The following is a 24,828-nucleotide window of genomic DNA, read 5'->3' on the forward strand; positions in this document are numbered from 1 at the left end:
TCAGTGGACTTGGGGAGGGGCATGCATGCAGAGGGTGGAGGAAGGGAGGGATTGGGACGGGAGGAGGGAGGGAACCACGGGGGTGGGGATACAAAGTGAATAAAGTGTAATTAATAAAGAAAAAAATAAAATAATAATAATAAAAGAAAAAAGGAATATAAATGATTCTTTGAAGTGTTTTGGACATCAGTACAAAAGAAAATTGACTAAATTTTCTTCACTTACTGACTACAAGTGATTGACTGCTACCTAGTTATGTAGCGGGATATCAATATTCATCATTCTTAAAAAAAAATCCAGAAGTCATGAGTTATCAGATGCCAATTTTCATCTTTGGTGAAGACTTCGGTTCTTGGCATGGGTGGGAAACATCTAGAAACAGAAAGACACTCCAAAGACTGCCTTCAAACAATGTTATCTACATGGTCCATACTAACCATTGGTTTCATTTCACAAAGTGGCTATAACATAGGTATTATCACCATCACCTATTGCTCCATATTATATATTTAGATATGAGTTAATAAATGATAATTAATGTCATAAAACCACAAAACTATTAGTGTTCAATAATACAGCTGATCTCACTTATGAACAAAACAACCTTTCAAATGGGTACATCTTTCCTGACTTTATTGTACTATTATTATTTCCAAGTTTCCATGGCATCCCTTCAAAAATGTCTTCACAGTCTAGAAATCACTCTCTTAAATCTTTTTCATGGTAGTAACATGTTATTTCTTAAGACATGATTGATGTTTTAGAACCTGTAATTGGGATGGAAAGTAAACAAGTGAATTAAAAATAAATTGTCTTTATACTGCAAGACATTTATTTTCTCATGAAGTTCCTATACCAGCTTAGTATCTAAAGATTTCACAAATTAATGAGTAGATGGGTATCTTAGTCCATCTGGACTTTTATTGCAGGATTCAATGGTATGGATGGCTGGAATTTGGAAAGTTCAAGATCACGGACTTGGCAGATTAACTGGTTCATAGAGATTAAAAGCTATCCTAGTTCATGATGTAGTTCCATGCCAAAGGCAACACGTTTTGAGGTAGGAATTCAATAGATGCTTTGTAAGGGTCACAAAGATTGACTCTTAGCAATGAGTAAAGAAATCTCCCAAGAGAATCTCATAACCTTGATTCATGCAACAAGTTTGAAAGCAAACATTATCCAGAAAATAAGAATTTCAGAACTAGAGATGTAGTTCAGTAGTAGCAGACATGCCTATCATGCATGAGGTTCTGGGTTCAATCAATTACCAGTAAAACAGACAGACAGACAGACACACACACACACACTTTGCATGCATAGATAGAACTGCTATGTTTAAATTGCAGAGTCACTTTAAGTTACACCATTCCATAACAAGATTACCTGGTTTGATTGAAGAAGAACCCAGATGGTCCTCTCAAGAGTAAGTTTCATTTTTATACATCATAACTCATCTTCCCAAGAGATAAAAAAATTTAGAAACATATACACCACCAACAGACAAGATTTGTGACAGCAATGTTCAGAGTGAATACATAAGAATAAATACAATTTAAGAGTCACTCCTCATCTTATCATAAGAAGATAAGAACCTCTGAATATTTGCCCATTTTATACTCTAAGTCTCTTTCTATAAAAGAAAAACTTTCAAATGCAACCGTTAGTCAACAAATTCATTTTTATCACTTTTGTACCATATGCTTGGCCTATGCATGTGTAACTTCTTTTTTAATATTTCTGTCTTTTTAATTTTAATTTTTTTCACAATTTATTCATTATATATCCTGATTGAAACCTCCTCCCTCAACTCGCCACAGTCCCACCCTCCATTCCTCTTCTCCCTTATATCCTTTCCCTAGTCCACTGAAAGGGGGAGTTCTCCACAATTGCCATCTACCCATAGATTGTCAAACCTCATCAGGACTGCCTGGATCCTCTTCTTCCATGGCCTGGCAAGGCCACAACACCAGAGGCCAGTGATCAAAGAGCAGTCACCCAAATTCATCTCCAAGTGAAGGGAGAGCCTGCTCCCCTCACTTGGATATCTACATGCAGACTGAGCTGCCAATCATCCACATATCAACAGGGTGTCTAGGTCCTCTCCATGTACGGTTCTCTGTTGGTGCATCAGTCTCTGCAAGACCCCCTGGGCTCAGATCTTTTAGCTTTATTGGTCTCCTTGTAGGGCTCCTGTCCACTCCATGACCCTCTATCCCCATTCCCTTCTTCTTCCATAAGACACCCTGAGCTTTATAATACAGGAAAGCCATTTGCAGACTTAAAGAAGCTAAACACTAGGGATGACCCTAAGGAGGATGCTTAAATCTCATTCAGAATGGCAAACAGAATAGACACCAGAAGCGTTTGAAGAGAGGAAACAATATAGGAGCTTACCATAGAGGGTCCTCTGAAAGGCTCCACCCAACAGTGGATTGAAGCAGATGGTTTGACTCATGCATAACTTCTTAATGTCAGATTAGTCTGATTTTAGAGGCGTGAGGAATCTAAAATGAAGTTATTAAATAATATAAATAATTTTTATGCAATAGCATATACAGGATGAAACAGAGAATAAGCTAATACATAAAAGCAAGCATTTATCTAAGCTTTTGAAGGATCATCTACCAACTCTTCTAACCAGCATTGTTACCTATGAACCACAAAAGTGCCTGCACGGCACACTATCCCTACGGGAGCAGTAGTGGCGCACATCTTGGTAGTAACCAGTAGATTTCTAGTTGGACTTGAGGTTCATTCAACAAGGATGTCATGCCTGGTACTGGAAGCCTAGCTAATTACTTTGTACTAGTAAATCATTTTTATTGAAAGAGAATTTACAACTCCTTCCTTACTTAACCAGCATATCCGTAACAAAATTCTAAATACTTGCCCTTACACACTGTCCTAGTTGGAGTTTTTATTGCTCCAACAAAACACCATGAACAAAAAGCAAGTTGGAAAAAAAAGGCTTTATTTGGCTTACACTTCCATATCATGATTCATCATGAAAAGAGGTCAGGATAGGAATCCAAACCTGGCAGCAACCTAGAGGCACGGGCTGATATATAGGACATGGAGGGCTGTTACTGGCCTATTCCCATGGCTTGCTCAGACTCTTTTCTTATAGAACCCCCTTCCCAGGGGTGATTCCAAACACAATAGGCCAGGCCATCCCACATTAATCACTTAATAAATGCCCTACAGGCTGTGCTTCAAGCCAGTCTTTTGGAGGCATCTTCTCAATTGATGCTCCCTCTTTTCTAGTGACTCAAGTTTGTGTAAATTTGACATAAACTACCCTGAGCATACATACAGATAAGTGTAGCCCTGACATCTCATCAAGAAAACTTCTCTTTGCAATAGACAAAGACAATTACAAAAAAATCACAACTGATCAAAGTGCAAAATTGTGGAACCCGGACACTACTGAGCTGATCCATCATACAACTTCTGCATGTAAGGCTCAGCAACCATGGAGGTTAATGATGACTGTTAACCATTGAGGGGCTAAAAGATCGAAAGAGCTGGAGAAACAAGGAGTTTGTTGTGAGATTTTGTCTTCTAGAAATTTGTGATGCTATACCCATAAATTCTCAAAGATGAGGCTGCTTAAATATGACCTGAACAATAAAGACTCCAATGGACTCATTCACATACAAAGTACATCAGGCATAAAGAATGCTGAGAGTGGGAGAAACAAGCACATCAATTGGTTATCCAATACCAAAATGTCATCCCTGAAACATACATACAAGTAACTTTATGAAAGCTGAGCACATTCGATTTGTGTATTTTAACACACACACACACACACACACACACACACATATATGTTATATAGAAATAAATGAGTATATATATGCTATATATACCAATATATGTGTATGTATATACTATACTCACAAATTTTTTTTAAAAAAAACAAGCATTTATTATGGTGAAATAGACATATTTAAAGAATCCTACTTTTTGTTTTGAGACAAAATGTTGCTATTTTTCCCATAGGTCTTATACTCCTAAGTTCAAGCACTGTTTCTACCAAAGAGCAGAGAATGCAGGTGTGTGCTTCCATACCTGGTAGAATCATACATTTGATACCAGCTAAATATTTGATTCTTTTCACAGTATTTAGCTCTTTCTCAAAATACATTCTGGATGCATTGTTCCACTCTAGCAATTTAACTCCAAGTCAACAGTGTCTTGAGCATCCACTTCCCAAATGTGTAGCACTCTTTTTTAAACTCTGCTTTATTTGAGGTAGGAGAGAGGTTAATGGGGAAAGGGGACACAAACCCCTTTACTTCTCCCAGTTGTTTAGGGTCAATGGGTTCTTTCAGAGCTATATCAATACTCCATCAATAGCAAACAAAGCAAACATTCTCCTTGGTCTATCTCCTCCGACCTGCCATACCATCCGTCTCTGGTCTCTCCAAACTGCCACTTGCAAAACACCACATTTTCAATCTCTGGGCTCTCCTATTTATATCCCTCAGAATCCTAGACCATGCTCCTCTCCATGCTGCACAAGGCAGATAAAGACGACACCCTTCAGTAGGTAATTATCAGCTGAGAACAAAGAAAAGCCCAATCTAAAATCCCAAACTTGGGATTAAAACAAAAACACATTTTCATAACATAACCGAGCTTTAAAAAAGCAAAAACAAAACTTCCATGACACAAATGCTAAATCCAAATGCAACGATGCTTTAGACATTTCTATGGAATGTTGAAGACAACTATTGTATGCTCTGTGCAGACCATGTAACTATATAATTTGTGGTATATGGGATGGGTATTTTCATAGAAACAGGGCCCTCTGCAGTTGTTCAACACAGCTGTCCTGTTTCGAAAAACATAAACACATCCAAAATTAACATGATCTTCCACCAAAATCAGCTTCCCTTGCTGAGCTGTGTTTTTATTTACATGATAACAATGACTCTTCTCTGTCATCATGTTTGGGGGCTTTAAGGCTCTCCTAACAACCTTTGAGTACTACAAAGAATTGGGGGAAAAATAAGCAAAATCTTTACCACATCCTCCTTTTAAATTCTCTTTCCACTAGAAAAAAAGAATCCCAACTGCTCTCTCATGGCTTAGAAACATAAAATTGTTAATTTCCAAGCTGTTGTAGTAGGTTATTAACATTTACTATGGGTTTAACTTCTGGTAACGCTGCTATTAATCCTCAGCAGCTGTATAACCAAATCACCACACAGAGACTAGGTTTTTAGTTAACCTAGAACACAATGCTGGGCAATATTTACTCCCTCCTAAACCTTCAAGCCCTCAGTTTCCTAACATTTAGATTTCCCACATTATACTTGCTTTTTGTGAAATCTTAGGTCTGGTTCATGCTCCACGTCCTCCAAACTCTCTCCTCCAGCTCTGCTCTCCTCGTGCACTCCTCTCCTCAAGCTCCTCCTCCTTCTCGCCCCTTCCTGTTCTCTAGCTCCTCCCCTCTTTCCTGTCCTCTGGCTCCTCCCATTGCACAACACTGTAGCTAGTTGCTTTATTTGTGTCCTGTTTACACAAGAGTTGAGACAGGATGCTTATAGTGAGTATCCCAATGCAATATCCAGATTGAAACCAGAGAGTTGGGGGTGGGGAAATCAGTATTTGAATTAACAAGGGTAAGGCATATACATTTTAAAAGAACATTATACCAACACCAAGCAATAATGGATGATGTAGATTCAAGCAAGATCACTCCTGTTATAAGTGTTTATAAGTGTTATAAAGTCAAGAAAAGTGAAAGGCTGGGCAAAGATTGCATATTTGATGAGTTACTAACAGACATGGGATTAGAATAGGGATCACCTTATTCTTTTGGTCAGAAATTATTTCACTGCAAAGTAATTACTCCCTGTTCACCTAGTTTCAGCACCTGTACTCTGTCTGCTTAGCCAAATTAATTTATTTAAAACATTTTTCTTATACCTGTTTAGTGGTTCCATGTTGCTTTGTAAATTTAAAAAAAAATCTTTTTGAAAATTTTATTTATTTATTTATTACAATTTATTCTTTTTTTTTTTATCCCTGCTTTGTATCTTCCCTTGTAGCCTGGCAAGGCTGTATCCCCCAGGGGGAGGTGATCAAGGAGCCAGCCATTGGTTTCATGTCAGAGACAGCCCCTGTCCCCTTATAGGGTACCCACTTGGAATCCGAGCCTCCTATGGGCTTCCTTGTTATCAAATTCTTCAGTATGGATAGTGCTTATTTTAATCATCCTTTTTAAAGAAAGAAAGTACATCAGTATGCTTTTTCACATTAACAGACTAAAAGAGAAAAAAATACATTGTCTTTTCAAGCAATTATATTTTTACGTTATTACTTAACAGTGCCATACATTTATATAATTCATGCCCCACTCCACTAAACCTCAACATATAAACCTATTACTTTCAAGTATTGCTTTTGGTTGGGACCTGGCCTAGTGTTCATGACTTCTTGGGTTCAATCTCCAGTACCACCAAAAAATATTAATAGAGGTGCTATTCCAATATTATGGAGTGACAGCAATAAAAAGGAATGACCTGTTGATTCTTCCACCAAGCTATATTAACCTCCAGAAAATTATGAGGAGTGAGAAAAAGTCTATGAGATTTTTATGTATTGTAATGGTATGTTTGTATGAAAATGTCAAGAGTGAAACCTGTTTCTTCATATCCATACTAAAAAGCAATGAAAATAAATTTAAATTTTATTGTATTATTCCATCTTAAAAATCCTGAAAAAATATAAACACAGGAAGAGATTAGAGATTGGCATTGTTTAAGATAGAAGTAGAGCAGTAAATACAGATATGAAGTCATATCATGAAGGGGCCATACAAACAGTTCTAAGTTAACATTCTAGTGATCATCCTCAAAATCTGCATTTGATAAAACTGCATAAGAAAATGAACATTCACACACAGACACATGAATGCATTCAAAATTATCTAAATAATTTGCATCAATTATACTAATGCCAGTTTCTTGGCTTGAACCTATAATCGTTTGAGAACTTCCCATTGTGAAAAAGCTGGTACATAGGCCTTTCTGAAATTTTTTCAGTCTTCTGTCCAAATATAATTATTTGAAATTACTGAAATGTTTTAAAAATTGAAATGTGTGTAACTCTTTTTAATTTTTTTCCTGAGACAGGGTTTCTCTGTATAGCCTATCCTGTACTCACTTTGTAGACCAGGCTGGCTTCGAACTCACAGAGATCTGCCTGCCTCTGCCTCCTAAAGTGCTGAGATTATAGGTGTGTGCCACTGGCCTGACCTATGGAACTCTTTAATAAGTTGACTTCTACTTGGATCTGGATATGGTTTGAAGGTTAATGAATTAGAAGTTTTCTCCTCAGTTTAGCATTGTTAAAGTGACAAAATCTCTAAGAGGCAAGGTCCAATGAAAGGTATTAGTTGGTGGGAACACTACCTTCAGAAGCTGATAACATAGCTACTTTGGCCTCCAGCATAGTTCCCATGAAAATGAATCCTTAGCATGGAGGCTCAAGCCTAAAACTACATTCCTAAAGGGATAAAGCCAAGAAGATTGTTAAAAATTTCCAGGCCAGGCTGAGATAGAAGTTGAGAGAGTAAGATAAAGGAAGGGGGAGAGAATATAATGAATATTGCTTGTTTGCTTGTTTGAAGTGAGATTACGTGTGTATTTCTTTTATGGCTGTTATTACATCATCTTTCCAAGTAGTTTTTCAACCTCCTATGTTGTAATCTCTCCTTCTCCCTTATGTTCTCATCATTGTTAGTCCATCTACCATGAAGCCATCAACAGAGGTCAAAGACATGAGGCCAAAGAATCCTCTAAAACTGAGCAAAGGAAGAGTTTTTTTCTTTATCAGTACTAAGCTTCATGATTTGGTCACACTAGCAGAGAGAGGACAAAGCGCAGCTGTCATTAGATTTAGGCATGCCAAATCACACTGAGCCTAGTGTGAGAAATTTTAAGCAATGTGGAGGCAGTTAGAGATTTTTTCAGTGGCAAAAATAGTAGAGGTTGAAAGGAGATTTAATCCACAGTTGAATCAAAGTTGACCAAATGAAGTAAAATTCATGATTACTCATAAGGGGATGCTGACTCGTGCTTGAAAGTAGTAGAAAGAAGCCAAGAACAACTTAATGTAGAAACTGCAAATGTTAGAGCTTTGTACAAAAATATTCAATAATACTTTGACATATGCATTCACTAAAATTTCACCTTTGAAGTCAAACTGAAGAATGTTTGAATATAAGTTTCCCATTGACTTTAGAATGAGATACACTAGAGGTTGTTCTCTTATTGAGAAAATGAGGGTAATAATAGCATTCTTAGGGATGGGTGTAATAATTAAAAGAAATCTATGGAAAATGCATAACACAGATCTTGGTACTTAAGTATGAAATAATGATAGATACTTACCATTCTGTCTCATCATTAAAGAAAGCAAGAAATGAAGAAAAATTATACATTTAAGCCAACTAGACATACAAAATTCATAATATTAACTGAAGTGTTAAGAATAAAACCCAGTACTATCTTTTCATATGCTAGACAAGTAGCCTACTGCTAGATAACACTCCAGTTCCTAATTTAATAAAGGTTATGTTTTCAAAACATTAACAAACATTGTAAGTAACAGAGAAACATTAGACACATTCTCTCCATCATCAGAAACAAAACCATAATTTCTGTCTATTACTGTCAGCCATGGAAAATGTTATGATGTTACAGTTACATAAGAGTTAAGGAACAGGTATAAAATGTAATTATTTGTAAAATAAAATTAGTCTATGTAAGAATAACAAAAAAATCATTAAATGCAATGAGAGTTCATCATAGTTTTCACACAAAATATCAACCTATAGAAGTTATTTCCAAACTTTTGTACTAGTAATAATACATTTTAAAAGATGAACAACTGTTAAGACTTGTAGCAAGAAAAAGAGATTATAAATAATATAAAGATAAAAGAAACATATGCCCCCCCCTGCTCAGATGTAGCCAATAGACAACTCAGTATTCATGTGGGTTCCCTAGTAAGGAGGATATTTCTGATATGGACTCTATGGCCTATTCTTTAATTGCTTCCCCTTGGTGGAGCAACCTTGCCAGGCCATAGAGGGAAAGGATGCAGCCAGTTCTGATAAGACTTGACAACCTGAGGTCAGTTGATAGGGGAGGAAGTCTCTCCCTCTTTGATGAGCAGGGGAGTGGGATAAAGGGGGACAGGGAGGAAGGGTGGAACAGAGAGGAGACAAGGGAGGGGTATGATTGAGATGTAAAGTGAATGAACTAAAAAAATAAATATTTAAATTAAAAAGTAATGAATGAATTTTTGGAAAAAAACCTTCAATAAAAAAGAGGAACAGTGTATGATTTAAAGAGAGATACATTCCATATTCTTATAAAGATGCTGGGTGTTCTCAATTTGATTTATTTAATGCAATGCTAATAAAAATTTTACTCAAATTTATAACTAAATGTTAACAAATAAATGTCTATAAATAATAAGCCAACATTGCAAAGGAAATTGTTGGGTGATCTCAGAACCAATAGAATAGATTCTGAAGGTAATAGAAATCTAAGTGATAACCCAAAGTGATCAAGAAAAAAAATAGAAAGCCAAAATAAACTGATAATAATTGATTCAAATGGAATACATGAACAGGATTCTTTTTAACCACGCCCAAAACAAAAGTCAGATAGTAGACTAAAGATTTATGCACAAGTGTTATTAGGAAGATTGAGAAGTGGCAATTATTTACATAAACTATTTGAGAAACTAGAGACAGGAAACTACTAGAGTTATGATGCCTTTAGGACTCTAAATGCCTTGAAAACAAAACCAGATGACTTGAGTAAGAAGAAACACAGACAGTAGAAATAAGTTTTAAGAGGAGCATGAATGAAAAATATTCTATGTAGTATGCAAAATATCTGGGAGAGTGGCACATTAAAGATGACATATTAACATTTTTTCCCAACAATGAATGTCTAAGAACTGGGAAATCTATTTATAAAAAATAGCATGTTGACAAATTAAGGAAAAACTACATGGCATTCTTTATAGAATCCAAAAGGCCATAGTTAAATTCAACATTGTAAAAACTATTAGAGAATCAATAATAGAAATGAACATCTGAGTTTTACTTTTAAGATCTATCAAAATATTGTAGACATAAAAAAAACACTGGTAAGTCCAATGACAGAAAAAATTAAGTGTCCAACAGAATCTCTTTTCATTTCCTTGGGGCATATACCTACGTCAAATTCCAAGCTTATCAGAGAATTTGCTGGAGCTGCATGGCTGGGGAATAGCCAGTGTAGTATGAGAGGATATTTATTTGCCACATCTAAGTGTCTCATGGTGTGAAAATTTCCATGCTCTATTCTCCAGCTGGAAACACATATATATTCTTAAATATAACCTGTTTGGTCTGCATAATGTTACTGCTATATATATTTCTGGGACTGATCATTTGCTGGTATAAGATAACCAATTCTTCTGCTCTTCCCTGGTGAAGATTATTTCTTCCACTCTTGACATTCCTTAGTTAAGAAGAAAATTTGGAAAGCATATGTAAAGAAACCATAAAAATGACATCATCCAGGTTTCTAGAGTAATTGCATAAAGCAAAGCTCCTACTACTCCATAAACACAGAAATCTCATAAAACTATGAGGATATACTTTTACTATCTTAAACTTTGATATAGTTAGGCATATTTGTTATATTATTATTATAATACATTATTATAATCCTATGGTAATCAAAATATGTTATTTCCTCCCTACGTAGGGAAAGCTACAAGACTCTGATTTATTCACAGTAAATGTAACATAAATATAGATAAGTTAAGAATAAAATAATGGGGAGGCAGTGAAAGAACTCAGCAGGTAAAAACACTAAGAGTCACCAAGGTTGACAGCTTGAGATTATCCCTAGAGCCCAATTCCACCAACTTTTCCTCTGAACTCTACATATACACACACTGTGGTACACAGACACACACAAGTATGCATGTACACACACATACACACACAATATAAAATATTTTAAAATAGTTTAATCTTATTTTTATTTGCAAAATTTCCTCTTTCCCTTTCCTTTTTGCAAACCCTTTCATATACTCTTCTTTATTCTGTCAAAGTCAAGGCCTCTTTTTCTTAGGTTGTTATTACATGCTTACATGCATATGTACATACATATATATTCTTAAATATAACCTGTTTGTTCTGCATAATGTTACTTCTATATATATATTTCTAGGATTGCACATTTGCTGGTATAAGATAACCAATTTTTCTGCCCTTCCCTGGTGAAGATTATTTCTTCCACTCTCGGCATTCCTTAGTTAAAAATAGAACAAAATAATGGGAAAATACTCTTATACAAGTCTTTAAAAAGAAAGAAATTTGGCAGGATGGTTGGTTTGTGCCTTTGATCCCAGCAATTGAGATGATGAGGCAAGAGAACCAAGAGTTTAAAGACTATCTGGGTTTAATAACAAGAGGGATGCAAACCTAGGTTACTTGGCACTATGTCTCAAAAAACTAAGAGGATAGAAGTCCCATTATGAATCATATGTTATTTGTGGAAATTATTGCACAATTTTGCAAACTGGTGAAAACTCACTAAGCACTATTCTGAAAACTGAATTTTACTATAAATAAATATTAAAGTCAATGGTATTTTAAAAAGAAAAAAGAAACAAACCATTTAGAAAAAGAAGAAATCTCATTAGTCCTTCAACCTTACAACAATCAGGAAATGAAAACCAAAAATAACCATGGCAGGAATTGTAAATAGAAAGGATACTATGAAAGAGGAGGAACAGGTCCTAAGATCACAGGGGAAAAAATAGAGTAATAAAACCTGTGTAATATAAAGGTAAAAGGATTTCATACAAGGATAAAAGGTACAAGTAATAGAGAGAGGAGAAGGATGAGACAGTGTATGGGGTCAATTCATAATAAGGTATATACATATGAAAATCTTATAAAAGAGGCTGGAGTGTTGACACAGTGTTTAAGAGTATTTGTCACAATTGCCAGAGTATTTGTTACAAATGCCAAAGACCCAAATTCAATTCTCTACACTACCATCATACTTTATAATCTTCTGCTACTCAAGATCCAGGGAATGTGAGTCCAACTTCATCTCTTCTGGCAATGAGGGCACATACATACATGTAGGCAAAACACTTGTGCATAAAATCAAATTTTAAAACATTACATGTCACAACAAAAATATGATTTTCATGGCTAACAAAGGTCTGAAAGCTCTTTAAAAAAGAAGTAGGCATATTCAAGAAGAGTAGACAGCAGAAGCAATCACACTGAAGGCTGAAATAAAGAAAATAGAAACAGAAAATAATACAAAGAATCAATGAAACAAAGAGTTTGTTCACTGAGAAAACCAACAAGAAAGGCAAATTGCTTTCCAACCTAAATAGAAGGCAGAGAAAAAATATCCAAAATCAGAAGCAAAAGGTGGGGCATAACAGACACTAAGGAAATTCAAAGATTCATTAGGTCATACTTTGAAAACAGGTACTCCACAAAATTAGAAAATCAAAAAGAAATGAATGATTTTTTGGATGGATACCACTTAACAAAGTTAAATCAAGATCAGATAAACAATTTAAATAGACCCAAAATCCAGACATAGTCGTTAAAAGTCATCCAACCAAAAAAAGTACACAGCCAGGTGGTTTTAGCACAAAATTCTACCAGACTTTCAAAGAAGAGTTAACCCACTACTCCTCAGATTATCACACATAATAGAAACAGAAGAAACATTGCCAAATCCATTTGATGAAGCCACTGTTACACTGAACCACATAAAACCTCAACAAAAAAAAAGAACTGCAGAGTAAATTCTTCCTTTCTTTCTTTCTTTCTTTCTTTCTTTCTTTCTTTCTTTCTTTCTTTCTTTCCTTTCTTTCTTCCTTCCTTCCTTCCTTCCTTCCTTCCTTCCTTCCTTCCTTCCTTCCTTCCTGTTTTTTTGAGGCAGGATTTCTCTTTGTATCCTTGGCTGTCCTGAACTCACTTTGTAGACCAGGCTGGCCTTGAACGCTAGGATTAGAAGCGTGTGCCACTGTTGCCAGGTATACCAATTTTTTTATGAACATAGATGCAAATATACTCAATAAAAATGCTTGCAAACTGAATCCAATAACACACTAAAAAGATATCTATCATGATCAAGTAGGCTTCATCACAGAGACACGGGGATGGTTAAATATATGAAAATTAGTCAGTGTAATCCACCACATAAACAAACTGAAAGAAAAACCCCACATCATCATCTAATTAAATGTAAAAAAAAATTGCTTTTGACAAAATCTAACAGCCCTTAATGATAAAAGTCTTGGAGTGATAAGGGATACAGGAGACATATCTAATCATAATAAAGGCAATTCACAACAAACTCATAGTCAACATCAAATCAAATGGAGAGGAACTCAAAGCAATTGCACTGAAATTAGAAAACAGACAAGTTTGTTCAATCTTACATTTCTATTGAACATAATATTTGAACTTTTAGATAGAGCAATGAGGCAATTGAAGGAGATCAAAGGGATACAAGTTGGAAAGAAAAAAGTATCATTATTTGTAGAAAATATGATAGTATAGTACACATGAGTGACCTTAAAATTTCAACCAGGGAACTCCTACTGCTGACAAAGACTTTCAACAAAGTGGCTAGATACTTTGTTGATACTAGATACACCCTCAAAAAATCAGTAGCATTCTTTTTTTTCTGTACATTTTCTCTTTTTTTATTTTTTAATTTATTTATATTAATTACACTTTATTTACTTGCATCCCAGCTGTAGCCCCCCCTCATTCCCTCCCAATCCCACCCTCCTGCCTTCATCTCCTCCCTGCTCCTCTCTAAGGCCACTGATAGGGGAGGTCCTCCTCCCCTTTCATCTGACCCTAGCTTATCAGGTCTCACCAGGATTGGCTGCAATGTCCTCCTCTGTGGCCTAGCAAGGCTGTTCCTCCCACGGGTGGTGGGGAGGTCAAAGAGCCAGCCACTGAGTTTTCATGTCAGAGAAAGTCCCTGTTCCCCTTACAAGAAAACCCACTTGGATACTGAGCTGCCATGGGCTATGTCTGAGCAGGGGTTCCAGGTCATATCCATGCATGGTCCTTGGTTGGAAAATCAGTCTCAGACAAGCCTCTGTGCCCAGATATATTTGGTCCTAGTGGAGCTCCTGTCCTTTCCAGGTCTTACTAACTACCTCTTCTTTCATATGATTCCCTGCACTCTGCCCAAAGTTTGGCCATGAGTCTCAACATCTGCTTTGGTACACTGCTAGGTAGAGTCTTTCAGAGGCCCTCTATGGTAGTGTCTTGTTTCTTGTTTTCATCTACTGCCAATGTCCATCCCATTTGAGGATTGATCATCTTACCCAGATCCTCCTCCTTGTTTAGCTTCCTTATGTGTACAGATTTTAGTATGTTTATCCTATCTTATAGGTCTAATATCCACTTATAAGTGAGTATATCCTGTATGTGTCTTTCTGCTTCTGGGATACCTCACTCAGGATGATCTTTTCTAGATCCCACCATTTGCCTTCAAATTTCATGATTTCCTTGTTTTTAATTGCTGACTAGTATTCCATTGTGGAAATGTATCACAATTTCTGTATCCATTCCTAGCATTCTTATGTACAAATAACAAACTGAGAATGAAATCAGGGAAAGTACACCTTTCACAATAGTTTCAAATAATATAAAACATCCTGGGGTAATTTTAACTAACCAAGTAAAAGATTTCTATGATAAAAACTTGAAGTCTTTGAAGTAAGAAACTGAAGAAAATATCAGAAGCTAGAAAGATCTTCCATGCCCATGGATCAGAGAAATTAGTATAATAAGTATGCCCATCAAACCAAAGTCAATCTACAGATTCAGCACAACTCCCATCAAAATTACAACACAGTTCTTTAGAGACATTGAAAGGACAATTCTCAACTTCATATAGAAAAACAAATAAAAATTTATTTGAGCTAAAGAAAATTCAAAGCAACAAAAGAACTTTTGGTGGTATCACTATCCATGATTTCAAGATTTACTACAGCGCTATAGTACTAGAAATAGCATGATACTGGCATGAAAACAGAAACATTGATCAATGGAATCATATCGAAGTCCCAGACTTAAGTCCACACAGCTATACACACCTTGTTTTTGTTAAAGAATCCAAAAATGCATAGGAGGGGAAGAAAACATCTTCAACAAATGGGACTGGTCAGATAGGATGTATTCATGTAGGAAAATGCAAATAGATCCATGCAAAACTCAAGTGAAAATTGAAAGCTTCTGTAAGGGAAAGGTCCACCCACCATCAATGGGACAAAGCAGCAGTCTACACAATAAGTGTTTGTTTGTTTTTTTAACCAACTCCATAATCAATAGTGGGCAATATCTAAAATATATAAATCAAGAAATCATATATAAAAAAGAATCTAATTTAAAAGTGATGTACATATCTAAACTGAGAATTCTCGATAAAGAAATCTCAAATTGAAAAACACCTAATGATCTGTAAAACAACCTTAACCATTAAAGGAAATGCAAATCAAAATGATTCTGAGATTCCATCTTCCACCTGTCAGAATGGCCAAGATCAACGACAGCTCATGCTGATGAGGATGTGGGGCAAGGATAACATTCTACCATTGCTGGTGGGAGTGCAAACATGTACAGCCACTTTGGAAATCAATATACTGATTCCTCAGATAATTTAAAATTTATCTATCTCAAGACCCATCTATACCACTCTTGGGAATACATCCAAGAGACACCCCATCCTACCATTAGAACACTTGCTCAACTATGTCACTTGTAGCTTTATTCATAATAGTTAGAAACTGTAAATAACCTAGATGTTCCACAATCAAAGAACAGACAAGAAAAATATGGTACATTTTCACAATGGAGTATTACTCAGCTGTCTAAAAAAATGACATTATGAAATTTGCACATAAATGATTGCAACTAGAAAAAGTCATCCTGAGTGAGGTAACCCAGACACAGAAAGACAAATATAATATGCATTCACTTATAAACTGATATTAGCCATCAATTGAATGTTAAAAAGCTAAAATCCATAGACCCAGAAAGATTCAGTATAGAGGGGGAGTTTAGAGGGGATGCATGGATATCCCTGGGAGAAAGAAATAGAATAGATTTTACAGGTAGAATGGGGATGATGGGGACAAGATGGGGGAATCAGGTTGAGGGAGATGGTTTGGAGGAAAAGGGTGTAAGCAGAGATGACGAAATGGTGGTGGAGTGTCATTTGGAAAATGATGCTGAAATCTTAGAATCTATAAATGAAGTTGATCCTAAAGAGGAGTCCTAGTAACGGAAGATATTTGGTATCAACTGGCCATTCCTTGTAACCAGGCAAAGCTTTCGGTGTTGGGACTGGGTTACATTCAGCTGATATTTTTGGCCAAGGGGGTCACTTGGAAAAACAAAACAAAACAAGGCTGTTGCTAAGACAAAGGATTGACCTTTACAAACTGACAAATGGCCTCCATTATTGAGGACAACACCCACATAACTCACTGAACGTGAAGTGGATCTGGGACCTACATGGTGTAGTCACCCTTATGTTCTAGTCTCTTTGGTGTTGGAATGTACACTAAAGGCTACCTAAAGAGAAATGTGAATACCAAGCCTGCCAGACCTTGTCCTAAGTAACCAACAAATATCTGATTTAACTTAAGGCTCACTACAGGAAAAGGAACCCTTATACAACACTGTTTGTGTAACCATGAACAGGAGACTAGAAAGCCTGGAGACCTAGGATAAAATCAATAAAATGAATCCTAATGATATTCTACTATAATCATAGATAGGTGTCTTATCCAATTATCATCATCAGACAAAGAAGTAGAAGAAAGATTGTAAGAGCCAGAGGGGATGGTGATTTCCAGAAGACAAAGCCCTCTGAATCAACTAAGCAAGATGTATACGAGTTTACAAAGACTGAAACAGCAACAGGGGGCCTACAGGTGTCTCCACCAGGTGCTCTGCATGTATATTATAAGCTGTTAGCTTAGTATTTTTATGGGGCTCCTGACTGAGAGAACAAGCAGGTCTCTGATTCTTGTGCCTTCTCTTGAGACTTTTCCTCCTGTTGGGTTGCTGTGTCTAACTTCAATATGATAGTTTTGCTTCATCTTTTTATATTTCATTTTGACATGTTTGGTTGTTATCTCTTAGAAGATTGTTCTTTTCTAATGAGAGACAGAAAGAGAGTGGATGAAGATGGTATTGGAGGTGGGGATGCACCTGGAGGAATAGGGGAAAGAGAAATTATAACCAGGATATATTGTATGGGAAAAGAATCTATATTCAATAAAAGAAAAAAAATAACATGAACACTTTTTTACTTACAAAGATGATGAAAATGTAGTGATCTTTTGAGAAATTTAAGAAAAAGTAATTCTCTCCAGCTGGATAAGTGGCTCGATGGTTAAGAGTATGTACTCTTCTTTCAGAAGAACCACACACAGTTCTCAACACCCATACCATGTTGTTCACAAACACCTGTAATTTCAGTTCCAGGGGACTCAAAGCACTCTTCTGGTTTCCTGAGGTGATGTATTCATGTGCACACATGTATTACCATAATTAAAGTAAAATTGTAAATCTTGATACTACTTCTCGTAAGTTGTTGGTGAGGGGAAATTCATACAACTTGGAAAACAATTTGATACTGTTTTGTAAAGTTGAGAATCTATACAGTGCATGACCTAGCAGTTCTGCTTCTTGGTTTTTACCTAGAAAATAAATTGTAGTGCATGTGCGCAAGGATACATGCCCAAGAATGCTAGGTAAGTCATTCTTTACCATATCAATCATTGAAACTAATTTATATTTCAGTGAAAGAGATAATGTATAAATAAATCTGTAACATACTGACATAATTGAGTATACACAAAATTTAATATGCATGAACAAATGTCAACTGAACCAAATCCATAAGTATCAATTTAAAAATCTTGACTGAATGAAACAAGTAGCAAAATATCATGTGATATGATATTCATATAAAGAATGAAGGTAAATAAAATAAGTAATACCAATGTATATTGCTAAATATGTACTTAACAACACATTAAAAATTGAGATGTAACAGGCAACATAGCTCAGCAGATAACGGAACTTTCTCTCAAGCATGCTGTCCTGAATTTGATCTCCAGAACCCACACAGTGGAAGAAAGAATGAACTTTGCTGCAAATTGCCCTCTAGTCTCCATTCGATGGGGAATGACGCGTGCACGCGCGCGCACACACACACACACACAAACAAATAAATATAACATATTAAAGAATTTTGAAGAGTAATAGTAAACATTAAATTATAACTGATTGCCACTGAAGAGGACAGCAGAAAAATACATGTGAGAGGACTACAAAATAATCTTCAAATATTTGTATGTGTTAGTCCATTAAAATAAAAATATAACGCTAAAATTGGAGCTCAGTGCTAGAGTGTTTGCCTAGCAAAATTGAGGGCCTAGATTCAACTGGCAGTACTGCTAAAACCAGGCAAATGTAAAAAGAACATAAAACTTAAATTTTATTACAAAGATTTGACAAAATGCGGAGAATCAATTTCTTTTCTTATTTTCTGTATATTCCATAAATGAATAAATAGAAAACTATAAATCAGTGGGATCCAAGATGGCAGCACCAAGAGCACACTGTGTCTGACAAGCAAAACAGCAGTGATTGCACAGCGACCATCTGTGGACCCTAAAACACTAGCAATTGTGTTCCACAGGTGAGAGGAACCCCACGGTGTGGGAAGCAATCAGGTCCAATCTCAGGTCACCCAGCTAAACCCTAGAAGAGTTCCTGGGTCCCAGGAGGCACTCAGGTCACCAGCTTAGAGCCACAAGTCTGGGTGCTCTGATCACCATTCCAGATTGAACAGTGGGTGCCACAACACCAGAGACTGGGTTTTCCACTTGAGAGAAATCCCCAGGGTGAAGAAAGCAATTGGTCTAACTGACTTCAGGTCACCCACCTGGAAAAGGTTGCTGGCCCTGTCCTTCAGGTGCTCAGTCGCCAGCCCAGAGCCACAAACCTATGTGTGTAATTCACCTTCTCAGACAGAACTTTGGGCCCCCGAACACACCAGATTAGGTTTCCCTGTGGGAAGGAAACACAGTGAGGGACCATCAGGCCCGAACTCAGGATACCCAGCCAACTACCCTGGAAAAGTTCCCGGGTTCCTGCAGGTGCTCAGTCACCAGAGCAGAGCCACACACCTGCTCCTGTATGTTCTACTCAACACCCCAGACTTAACTGTGGACCCCAAAAGACCACAGACTTGGTATGCCTGTCGGAAGGAAAGCCCAAGGTGAGGGAGACATCTGGTCCGACCTCAGGGCACCCAGCTAATCCTTGCAAAAGTTTCCCAGTTCCTGAACTCTCAGGGTTCTAGCCTCCAGCCACACCCCTGTATGCAACACTCACACGCCAAAGATTACTTCTTGGGTAGTGGGGCACAGAGCTCCAACCTCAGACCTACAGATGCCTGGGACCCAGGAGATCAGCCCCCAGACACTGCTTCAAAGCACAACCTGTCTCTCTTGTTAAACTGACCAAACTTTGGAGCTCCCTGGTTCTTAAAGAAGTTTGTACCAAGCAAACACAGTATAAGAGGAGCAGCAGCTTACTAAATTCAGACCAAGAAATCCAGTGGGAGGGTAGCTGTCTCCAGGAGTTTTCCTCTTGAAAGTTAAACTCAGTTAGCTCAAAGGAACATACACCTGAGGAGAGCTGTGGCAATTCCTAGAGAAGCACTAGCCATTCAGTGACCATACCCAAAAAGCTGAGGGCTCCTTCAGGAACAACCATCTTTCTGCCAAGGGGATTCCTCTGACTCCCAGATTCTAGCAGGCTTTGCTGTTAGTACCAGAAACTAACAGCAAACCTATGAGATAACCAAATGGATAGAAGACAGCATTAAAGCATAATCAACAAAAGCCAGAGCAATATGTTATCTCCAGAATCCAGTTATCCAGGGGCAAGTAGCCCTGGATACACTAAAAGAAATGAAATTCAAGAGGATGGCCTTATGTTTACAAAGATGGTAATGGAAGTAATGAATAAAATCTGTGAAGAAATAAAGGAAGATAAAGTCAAAGAGATTATGGATAGTCATAAAGAAAGACAGGAAGACAGAGCCAAACAATTTGTGGCCTTTAGAGAAGAACTAAAAAAAAATCATATGAAAAAATAAAAGAAAAAGAGAAAATTCAAACAAACAGGTGAAGGAATTGAAGAAAAATACAGTCAGACAGGTGAAGGAAATCAACAAAACACTTCAAGATTTCAAGATAGAATAGGAAAAATTAAAAAAAAAATAATGGAGAGAGAGAACATAGGGAAGAAAACAGGACCTACAGAGGTAAGCATATCCAACAGATTACAAGAGATGGAAGAAAAAATCTCAGGTGTGGAAGATACAATAGAAGAAATCAATGTAGCCATCAAAGAAAATGTTAAATCTAAAAGATTCCTGATAGAAACCATTCAAGTAGTCAAGGACAACATGAAAAGACAAAACCTAAGAATAATAGGAATATTAGGAATAGAGGAAAAAGAAGATTCCTGACTCCAAGGCCCAGAAAATATTTTCAACAAAATCATAGAAGAAAATTTTCCCACTTTAAAGGCGAGGCTTATAAGCATACAAGAGGCTCTTATAGAACACCTAACAGATTAGGCCAGAAAAGAAAAGTCCTCCCATCACATAATAATCAAAACACTAAATATACAGAGCAAAGAAAAATGCTAAAAGCTGCAAGGGAAAAAGACCAAGTAACATATTATGGCAAACCCATCAGAATCACAGCTGACTTCTCAACAGAGATTATAAAGGCCAGAAGGGCTTGGATGGATATCATGCAGATCCTAAGAGAACACAGATGTCAGCCGAGGCTACTATACCCACAAAACTCTCAGTCATCATAGATGAAGGAAACAAGATATTCAATAACAAAAACAAACTTAAACAGTACCTACCAACAAATTCAGCCTTACAGAAGACACCAGAGGAAAAAAAAAAAAAAAAAAAAAAAAAAAAAAACTCAACCCAAGAAAGCTAACTACATTCAGGAAAACAGGAAATAAATAATCTCACTACAGCAAAACTAAAAGTAGCCAAGCACTACCACAACCAACATCAAAATATAAGGATCTAACAGCCACTGTTAGATTTAACAGTCATTAATCTCTCTCAAAATCAATGGACCTGACTCTCCAATAAAAAGACACAGACTAACAGATCTGATGCCTAAACAAGACCCAACTTTCTTTTACATAAATGAAACATACCTCAGTCACAAAGACAGACATTAACTGAGAGTAAAGGGCTGGAAGATGGTTTTCCAAGCAAATGAATCCAAGAAGCAGGTCAAAATAGCCATTCTAATTCTAATGAAATAGACTTTCAATCAAAATTAATCAAAAGAGATGGAAATATCACTTCATACTTATCAAAGGAAAATTCCACCAAGAAGACATCTCAGTTCTGAACATCTATACCCCAAATACAAGGTCACCCATATTTGTAAAGGAAACATAAATAAAATTTAAACCACACATAGATCCCCATACATTAATAGTGGGAGACTTCACTCTCACCAAAGGACAGGTCAATAAAACAGAAACTAAACAAACAACGACACTAACAGATGTCATGCATTGACCGGACCTAACAGATGTTTTCACCCAAACACACCTACATAACTTTTCACCCAAACACAACAGAAATTACCTTCTTCTCAGTACCTCATGGACCCTTTCCCAAAATAGACCATATAGGTGGCCACAAAGCAAGCCTCAAAACCTACAAGAAGATTGAAATAATTGTTGTAGCCTATCAGACCACCACGAGCTAAAGCTGGACTTCAACTGTCAGCAGCTTGGTTTAGCATCTAGTACACAAAATGCCCCAAGTGACATGGAGTGTTATCTCATGGCTCTGCTTGCTGTTTCCCAGGAGCCTTGTCAGTTGGCCTCCTAAGTTGTTTATTTTTGTAAGGAACCATGAGAATATTCATAGAAATTTTCTTTCCTAAAACATAAAATGGAGGTAGGTAGTTTGAATTAAACTTTTTTTTAAAAAAAATCAACTATGTGTATATTTGTATATGTACATGTGTCTGTGGGTGCCTAAAATTACAAGAAGACATCCTTGAGATGGGATTACAGATAGTTGTGAGTCACCTAATGTGGGTGCTGGAAACTGAACTTGGGTCCTTTGCAAGAGTAGTACATGATCTTAACTAATGAGTAACCATTCCAGCTCCTAATAGTTGGATTTATAATGGGTGAAAGTGACAAAAAAATCTGTTTTTTAAAGGATGAGAAGTGGACCTGAAAAAATAGCCAATCGGTAAAGTGCTTGCTGAGTAATCATGAAGTCCTAATTTGAATACCAAGCACCCACATACAAAAAAGCTGCACATGATGGTGCACATGTGTAATCACAGCATTTATAAACTGACAAATAGATCCTTTGGGCCTATTAGACAGTCATTTTAACCCAATTAGTGAGCCCATTCAGAGTAGGTGTTTCAAAATAAAAGGTAGATGGTTCCTGAGGAACAGTAGCAAGGATGACCTCCAGCATCCATTTCCAAGCATACATAGTTGTATGTGCTTGAACATTCAGTGCACTCACTCACACACACACACACACACACGAACACTAACACACATATGCAAATGAAAATTCTTATTGAAAAAAATTTAAAGGTTGAAAAGCAACATTTTACCCAAACGAATTCATTAAGGTTTTCAGTTGTCTAATTTTCTAGATTCACTATTATTTCATTCATGACTTAAAATATTCCTCCATCTTGAAATGAGTATACAGTTTTACATTCTTGATGGAAAAAACAACAGACTAGCAGAATCTCTTCAACAGGCATGACACTGTGAGAGGACCAGGCAGCCTTTGTACAAGGTCAGCATCTTTCTCCAGTCATGCTGTGATACAAATTAATGTAACAGACTCATCTCTTGGACATCCACATAGAACATTTACATGTTTATCTTTCAGATGAAAGCCACTGTACTCACCTCAAAAGATGAATATTATCACTGGCCTGGTAGTGGATGTCTTTCATCCCAGCTGAGTCAGGCTCAAGAGTCCAAGGCACAAGTATGACACAGGGAAAGACCCTGTTTCAAAAAGTGAAAAAAAAATAAAATAAAATAAAATTGAAAAGGGCTACTCAGTAGGCAAGAGACAGAGCACTTGCTTGGTTTCTGTAAGGACTTCTTTTTTAATAATGGATTTTGTGGAGGGATATATCATACCTGAAGTCCCAAACTATTCCCTGTGCCCTGCAGGAAGGGTCGGGACTGACTGTGGTAGCACGTTTCTCATGAGAAAGGGACTTGCATCCCGTCAGCAGGCTCAGGGTATATAGGTTGTGCTCAATGCACCCCTGTTATTGGCTTTAAGTTCTAGCTTTACACAGATAACAAGGTGGCTTATTGGCTACAAAGTACAGAGTCCTACACCTGGGCCTTTCCCAACAATCTGTATAGCCATGACACTGAAGTCCTCATTGATGTTGCAAAATGATGAAACTCACAAGAGTTATACTAACCAATACTAGTGTAGCCATGCTTTTCTGCATTCTAGCTCATGAAGTATTAATAGCATGCCATTACAACAAAGAGGATGTGTTGATCCACATGGTAACCTTAAGGATGGGGTGCCAGCAGTAGCCATAGAAGAGCAGGCACTTGAGTTTTTGATGTTAGCCATTCTGATGGGTGTAAGATGAAATCTCAGGGCCATTTTGATTTGCATTTCCCTGATGGCTAAGAATGTTGAGCATTTCTTTAAGTGTTTCTCTAAAATTCATTATTCCCCTATTGAGAATTCTCTGCCTAGCTCTGTACCCCATTATTTAATTGGATTACTTGATTTGTTGCTGTTTAACTTCTTGAGTTCTTTATATATTTTGGATATTAGCTTTCTGTCAGATATGGGGTTAGTGAAGTTCCTTTCCTAATCTGTAGGCTGTTGTTTTGTTCTGATGACATTGTCCTCTGCTTTACACGAGCTTTTGAGTTTCATGAGGTCCCATTTATTGATTGTTTAGAGCTTATGCTGTTGGTCATCTATTCAGGAAGTTGTCTCCTATACCAATGAGTTCAAAGCTCTTCCCCACTTTTTCTTAGCCTAGAACACCTGCACAGATATAGCACATGGCAGCTCAGTCTCCAAATGGGTTCTTAGTAAGGGGAACAGGAACTGTCTCTGACATGAATTCAGTGGCTGGCTCTCTGATCACCTCCCCCTGAAGTGGCAGGGAGGAACCTTACAAGGCCACAAAGGAAGACAATGCAGCCAGTCTTGATGGGACCTGATAGGCTAGGGCCAGATGGAAAGGGAGGAGGACCTTCCCTATCAGTGGAGTGGAGAAAGGGCATGGGAGGAGAAGTGGGAGGGATGGCGGGTGGGATATGGAAGGGGGCTATAGCAAGGATATAAAGTGAATAAATTATAATAAATAAAAAAAATTAAAAAAGAAAAAACACCCAAAATTTTTTTCACAATAGTATATGAACAATATTATTGTACTATTTAATAAATATAATTGTACATAATCAATAATTGTACAAAAGAGCTTTAATGTTGTGTTTTAAATGTTATATGTTTTAAAAAGAATAGTACCTCCTTCAAAAAGAAAAAAAAATGCTACAATTAGTAGTAAACACTTACTTTGAAAAATCAAATTAATGTTTCAAATTATTTTGTAATCTCC

This window comes from Meriones unguiculatus, chromosome X, assembly GCF_030254825.1.
Source record: "Meriones unguiculatus strain TT.TT164.6M chromosome X, Bangor_MerUng_6.1, whole genome shotgun sequence".
NCBI classification, from domain to species: Eukaryota; Metazoa; Chordata; class Mammalia; order Rodentia; family Muridae; genus Meriones; species Meriones unguiculatus.